Consider the following 7223-nt stretch of genomic DNA (forward strand, 5'->3'; position numbering starts at 1 on the left):
AAGAAATAGCAAGACAAATTGCTAAATATTTAGAGATGAATGAAAATGAGAACCCAACATATCAAAATTTATGGGATGCAGGAAACGTGTCATTGAGGGGGAAATTTATAGCTCTAGATGCATACATTGTAAAGGAAGAAAAAGAGATTTGATTGTTAGGTGCTGGATGAGCAGCTAGGTCTGGGGTGTCTCTGAGCCATCTTCTGGACACTGTTTCGGTCTACTGCCACAGATATATGAGAAAACTGGCTGAAGAAGAGGAGAGCAGAAAATCAGGAAGAGGGTTAATAGCTGAAGTTCAAATTAACAATTATTGAGCATGGAGCTGGAAACATGAAGATATGATCCCTCTAAGATCTTACTCTGGTTCTAGAAAAAGACAATAAATGGATAAATTTCATATGAAAGTGATAAATTAAAAGTAGGATCACTTAACCTATCCTGGGAAAGCTTTCTGTAGTAAAAGTTACCTAAGAAGACTATTAAAGAGACCAGGAGAATGAAAGCAGTTTAGACAGAGGGAGAGGGAAGGGTATAAAAAAAAAAAAAAAAAGCAAAGGCATTGAAATTTGAAAAATATGGGAGGAGAGAGAAGTGGAACACACATTGGAATCACAAGTGAGATTACTCTTTTGCATTTTTTTAACATAGATGAGTAAAGCATGCAGAGCAGGGAAGAGAGTCAAGAAAAAAGGCAACAGGGAGAAAAGAACTGTATAGGGATAGATGATAGACAAAAAATAGAATAAACAAGAAAACATATAGGAGAACTACAGAATAATGTACAGTAGTACAGGGTGTAGGAAAAGAAGAAAATCCATCTTTTTATTAATAGAGAAAAGCTTTTTTTAAGGGGTCTTTGAACAAAAATGGATGAAAATCCCAACGAACAGCATATGTCTAGTATATAATTTTTCTTAAAAGTGGCAAGAACCTTTCTTTTTGTTTTTTATTCATTCATTCAGAGAAAATTTATTGAGAATTTACTAAGTACTAGGCACTGTTGTAAGTAATGGGGTTGCAGTGGAGCACAAGATAGACCAGGTTCCTGTCTCATGGAATTTCCAGGCTACAGTGTGAACACATGAATAGAAGAAGAAAGTTTCTTTTTGCCTCTGTACTTGCTCTCCGGAATTCAAATTTTATATACTCATCATGTCAAAAGTGCTTATCTCAGATAATCCTAGTCTCTAAAAGTTCTAATTGTCCAAAATGTGGCTCTTCTAGTGAAGCTGAAAATGCCAGTTACAGATATAAACTTTCCTTAAAAGTTTCGGAATCAAACAAACTGTTTGACATTACTTTATTTGGAAGTTTCTTATATACATATTTTGGTCTTATGGCCACTGGTTTGCACAGGTACATTCAGAATCCTAACGAAATTCTTGAAACACTGGACAGTGATACAACACAGAACATGCTAAAGCAGTTGAAATATGCTTTGTTGGACAAAACTTTATTTTTGGAGTGATTAATTTTGAAAACCAAGGTGGGCAAGTTTTAGAATCTAATAATGTCATACAACAACACCCTGACTGCAAGAGAGAAGTTAAAGCACTAGTACCTTGCCAGATTATTCTGCCAGACCCAGGTGTTGCTGGCTTCACTGTCATCGACTACTTCCATCAGCTTTCCAATTTCAGGAAACTTTACTGTGGATCCCAGGCATCTAATAGCTACTTACTCACTTTAGGTCATTCAAATAATGATCTCAGCCAGCATATGTGGCTCTGACAGCAGTTCATGTATTTCAGAGTTCCATGACAGAGATAGTTTTTCAAGATATTGGCAGACAGCACTTGAACTCACATCTAAGAGGTGATGATTTTCAGCTTCAGAACAAAGCATGGCCATTGGTACTCTTCACCAGAATAGAAAGTGCAGTTCCTTTGCAGAGGCCACCATTTGTAGTAGATGCCATAATCCCATTCAGGGTTCATGGATCCTTGTTTCATATATGGATAAAAAGAGTAAAGCAGAAAATTTGGATGAAGAATTTGACTTACAAGCTAATCAGTTGAGTGCATTTCATAGCACTTATAATGAAATTAGGGTTACTGACTCTAATTTATTCCCTTTGAAAATGCAAAAGCTTCCTGAACTGAGCAGTGCAAAGTACTTCCACAGTGCAGGGAAAATTAAAAATAGGTATTCCCAGCCTGAGCTAGCATGTCACCAACATCAAAATGTAGATACCCTTCCTAGTATTCAGGAGAGATCTGAACACTCAAACTTGAAGAGCCAGTGGGTGGTTCATTGGACTGTGACCCTGAGATTTGGGATGATCTGCCATTCTCTGAAAGCCTGAAAAAGTTCCTTGAAGTTATTGAAAGTGAGACTGCTATAACCCAAACAGATGGCAGTAGTAGGAAATGTTATCTGAATAATGATGTTGATAAATTACATGTAGACCACAGAAGGTTATCTTTGACTCTCCAGAGAACTACTGGAGCCTGCATACACCACCTGTAGCTCTCAGATCATCGCAAGCAACAGTCAAAACAAACTATAGCAAAGATTACTTCCTTCCCAGTTGGGAAGTAAATCAAAGTCCTCATGCTGAAAAGGAGTCACAATCAGATAAAACAGCAGAGGCTGTCTCTGTAAGTAGTAAAGGAAAAGAAATTTTTGAATATTTTCTGCCAAATACTTATTTGTCACCTCTATTTCTATCTTCAAAAGATTTGCAAATCACCAGAATCAAACCACATAGGACTGAAATTTCAACCAGGCTCAATACTTCAAGAGCAACCATATTTGAATGGATGTAGAGAAAACTCACTTACAGAAATGAGTGAAAAATTGACAGCTTTTTGTTCTAAGAAGTATAATGATGTTTCTGATCTTTGCAGCTTAGAAAACAAACAATATTATAGGTGACTAAAGAACCAAGATGTCAGTTTTTCATTTTGCAGGGAACTTACCTATTCTTTAGAAACTATTTGTAATAGTCCAAATACATTGAAAGAAATGCTTTATGGACTTGTCAGTAATACCATAGCACAGAGCCTTTCTGTTGGTCATGAAGAAAGTAGTAGCTACAATGCCTCTGCTGATCTGTTTGATGTTAGTGCCAAAGAAGTGAACATTGCAACAGAAATTACAAAAAATCACAGGATATTCTCTTACAATGGGAGATGATGTTGGCAGAAAGTCATCCTGCAAAATCTGATTTTTCACTAAGATCACTATCTGAAAACTCCAACCTGTCTTCACAAAAATTATCCTTGCCTCAGTGAAATCACTGCCCTCACCCCTATGTGGGATCTGACACCCAGGGCTGTAAATCTCTCTGGTGACATGGAATATGCCTCCCAAGGAGGAATCTAGACCCAGTATCATGGGATGGAAGCATCTTCTTGACCAAAAGGGTGATATGAAATGAAATGAAAAAAGTTTCAGTGACTGAGAGATTCCAGAATGAGCCGAGAGGTCACTCTGGTGGGCACTCTTAAGCACAATATAGGTAACCCTTTTTAGGTTCTAATGAATTGGAAAAGCTAGCAGTAAATACCTGAAACTATCAAACTACAACCCAGAACCCCTGAATCTTGAAGACGATTGTATAACAATGTCACTTATGAGGGGTGACAATTTGATTGGGAAAGCCATGTGGATCACACTCCCCTTTGTCCAGTGTATGGATGGATGAGTAGAAAAATGGGGGGGGGGGAGATACCCAGTGTTCTTTTTTACTTTAATTGTTCTTTTTCACTTTAATTTTTATTCTTATTACTTTTGTATGTGTGGTAATGAAAATGTTCAAAAATTAACTTTGGTGATGAACACACAACTATATAATGGTACTGTGAACAATTGATTGAATGCTTTGTATAACTGTATGGTATGTGAATATATCTCAAAAAAACTGAATTAGGAAAAAAAGATGAGTCTTGTGCAACTTGTACCAGAAAGTCAGGAAGTGCTAAAATATTAAAAAAAAAAAACCTGCCACAATGTGTGTAATCCATTTTGATATAAATAAATGATTAAATAAATAAATGAGGGAAAACTGATAAATCTCCTTCGCAAATATATATATGTATATCTGCCACTATGCATCCAAGGATATGTTCTTCTCCACCTCTTTCAGTCAGATTCAGAATATGATTTCATAGACAGCCAAGACTTTGTTCCATATTCACAGTGAACTCCAGTTGCACGAATCCACCAAACAAGAATTCATGGGATGAATCAAGCTTTCAAAAAGTTACCTGTGTTTTATTTAGATTTTGATGCTAACTATAAAAAAATCAAGGATTTCCTCTGAAAATGATACACAGCAGGCCACCTCAAGCTGTCCAAAAAAAAAAAAAAGAATACTCAGCCAGAGATCCAGAATCCCTATTGTATCCAGTGTTACACAGCCAGAGGTTTTCAACTGCTGTCTGACTGCAAAGTGTCTTGAAACTGTTGATGAATGGGTTCCTTCTACCTCAAAAAAGTATTTCTTTCAGATATGCTTGGATCCCCAGCCCTGGGTCTGAGGAAATGCCTTCCTGTCTGAAATTCCCCTGATCAGAAAGAGTTACCAAAAAAGAAACTGAAACTTGACAGAGAACTGATAAATGTTTAATTAAGAAAGAGTTAAACATCATGCTTACTGCAATGAAACAGAAAACTCCTAAATAAAACTGTAAAACTTCAAACTGGATTTCCAAACAGTCAGTTTCTGGATTTGGTGTTTGTTCAAAAGTCAGATGTCTTCCATTTTCCAAAAATTGGCCACCTTCAGTGCCTGAAACTGAAAGTGCTTGGTTGCCTGAATTTTTTTTGAAAAGTCACCTGAGAGGAGAACCTAGTATGGTGGCTAGGTGAGACAGGGCAAAAAAACACCTCCGTGAAAAATACTAGATAAAAACCAGAAAGTGACCCAGAACACCAGTTCTGGAGTAGCACCAGCCAGACAAAAGTCTGCTAAATTTACAGGGACCATGCATTTGGTGAAACCCAGAGTCTGCATTCTGAAACGAGTGAGTGAGTTGGCTGAAAGTCCCTTGGCTGTGCTGTGGTGTGGGGAAATGGTGGGTTGGTATTTGGAGATGGACTAGTTCTTTAAAAAAAAAAAAAAAGCATGGGAGCAGCTGCAGATATGATGGGGAGAGCCCCAAAGTGAAGCATGGTGGGGGTGGGCTGGGCTAACGCCTTGGTGTCTGGCATGGAGGATACCCCTTCTCACACCACTGCTGACTGTCTCAGGCTCAGGGGAGCAAAGGGGAGCCAAAGGGAGAAAGGACCACATGACTTGCAGCCATCTTCCTGGCAGGCAGGGGACACTCCTGCCCGGGGCTGGACCCACAGCCCAGAGCCACGCTGGGAAACCCAGTGTGATGGGGAGTCTTTCCCACAGCACCACGCACATGCCACAGTGTCAGCCATGGACAGTGGCCTTTCATACACCCACGGCTGATTGTCCCGGAGCTGGGAGGGCAGTGCTGCATGGAAAGGGGGAAGTTAATGTGTCCCATTCAACCATCTTTGAAGTGGGCTGAGAATGCCTCTGCATGGCCCGGCATCCCAGGGCTTCCTTGGATGCTGGCACACACTTGTGATGTGGCATGACCCTCCCTCAGCAGAGGTCCTGGAAGAGCACAGCAGGGAAGGGGGAACCACTCTGAAATCCCAGGGAACCTACACCAATACCAAGGACTCATGGGTCAGCAGCAGAAAACAGCCTTAAATCTCTGGAAACACCAGGAAGGTTTGATTATTAAAGCTGCCCTTCCTCCCTAACCACTGAGACACACGCCCCTCATTCAGGGCAGACAGCACCTACAGCGCACCCAAATTAAGTGCACCAGTTGGACCTGACAAGAGTCAGATTCCCACACACTGCAAAGGCAAAGTTGGGGAGAACTGACTTGAGGGGAATAGGTGACTCACGGATGCCATCTGCTGGTTAGATAAAGTGTATGCCACCAAGCTGCAGTTCTGCCAAATTAGAGATCAAGTAAAGCAAATGCCAAGAGGCCAAAAACAACAGAAAATCTTAATGCATGTGGTAAAACCAGATGATATGGAGAACCCAAACCCAAACACCCAAATCAAAAGATCAGAAGACACACAATTCTTGGCGCAATTAATCAAAGAACTACAGATAGGCAACGAGAGTGTGGCACAGGATATAAAGGACATGTAGAAGAGCATGGCACAGGATATAAAAGACATAAAGAAGACCCTAGAAGAGCATAAAGAAGAAATTGTAAGAGTAAATAAAAAAAAGATCTTATGGAAAGTAAAGAAACTGTTGGCCAAATTAAAAAGACTCTGGATACTCATAATACAAGATTAGAAGTTGAACAACTCAGCCTCCTCGAGGACCAAAGAACAGAAAATGAAAAAACAAAAGAAAGAATGAGGGAAAAAATTGAAAAAATCAAAATGGCTCTCAGGGATATGATAGATAAAACATCCAAATTTAAGACTCATTGGTGTCCCAGAAGGGGAAGAGAATGGTAAAGGTCTAGAAAGAGTATTCAAAGAAATTGTTGGGGAAAACTTCCCAAACCTTCTACACAAGATAAATACACAAAGCATAAATGCCCAGTGAACTCCTAATAGAATAAATCCAAATAAACCCACTCCAAGACATATTCTGTTCAGACTGTCAAATACTGAAGAGAAGAACTAAGTTCTGAAAGCAGCAAGAGAAAAGCAATTCACCACTTACAAAGGAAACAACAAAAGACTAAGTAGTGACTCCTCAGTGGCCACCATGGAGGTGAGAAGGCAGTGGCATGACATATTTAAAATCCTGAGAGAGAAAAATTTCCAACCAAGAATACTTTATCCAGCAAAACTCTCCCTCCAATTTGAGGGAGAGCTTAAATTTTTCACAGACAAACAAATGCTGAGAGATTTTGCTAATAAAAGGCCTGCCCTACTTCACAGACTAAACAGAGCCCTATCGACAGAGAAACAAAGAAAGGAGAGAGATATATAGAAAATTTTAACAGACATGTATAGAATATTACATCCCAAGTCACCGGGACACACATTCTTCTCTAGTGATCATGGATCTTTCTCCAGAATGGACCATATGCTGGAACATAAAAACAAGCCTCAATAAGTTAAAAAAAAATGAATTTGTTCAAAGCACATTCTCTGACCACAATGGAATACAAATAGAAGTCAATAACCATCAGAGACTTGGAGAATTCACAAACACCTGGAGGATAAAAATAAGGGGGAGATAAAAACATTCCTGGATAATCAAAAGCTGA

General features: G+C 39.2%; 1 pseudogene; it reads left to right on the top strand.

The window, feature by feature from the left end:
- The first annotated feature begins 1084 nt into the window (after positions 1-1084).
- Positions 1085-4818, top strand: LOC119522427 (annotated as a pseudogene).
- The last annotated feature ends 2405 nt before the right edge of the window (positions 4819-7223 follow it).

Source organism: Choloepus didactylus, chromosome X, assembly GCF_015220235.1.
Source record: "Choloepus didactylus isolate mChoDid1 chromosome X, mChoDid1.pri, whole genome shotgun sequence".
Lineage (NCBI taxonomy): Eukaryota > Metazoa > Chordata > Mammalia > Pilosa > Megalonychidae > Choloepus > Choloepus didactylus.